Genomic DNA, 454 nt, shown 5'->3' with positions numbered 1-454 from the left:
AAAGAAAAATGACTCAGCACAGAAAATTAAGTGGAGCAAAGAAATTGTGAACAACACACAATAAAAGACATCAAAATGACAGTACTAAACTCATACCTATCAATAATTACGCTGAATGTAAATGGACTAAGTGCACCAATAAACAGACAGAATGGCAGATTGGATAAAAAAACACGATCCATCTATATGCTGCCTACAAGAGGCACACCTTAAAGACACAAACTAAACTCAAAGGATGGAAAAAAATATATCAAGCAAACAACACTCAAGAAAGAGCAGGAGTGGCAATATTAATCTCTGACAAAAAATGGGCAAACGGTATGAACAGACACTTCGCCAAAGAAGATGTTCCAGCGGCTAACAAACACATGAAGAAATGCTCACGATCATTAGCCATTAGAGAAGTGCAGATCAAAACTACAATGAGATATCATCTCACCCCAACAAGGCTAGC

The sequence above is a fragment of the Trichechus manatus genome, unplaced genomic scaffold (genome assembly GCF_000243295.1).
Source record: "Trichechus manatus latirostris isolate Lorelei unplaced genomic scaffold, TriManLat1.0 scaffold00191, whole genome shotgun sequence".
In the NCBI taxonomy this organism is placed as follows: domain Eukaryota; kingdom Metazoa; phylum Chordata; class Mammalia; order Sirenia; family Trichechidae; genus Trichechus; species Trichechus manatus.
Note: the sequence above shows the minus strand (reverse complement) of the source record.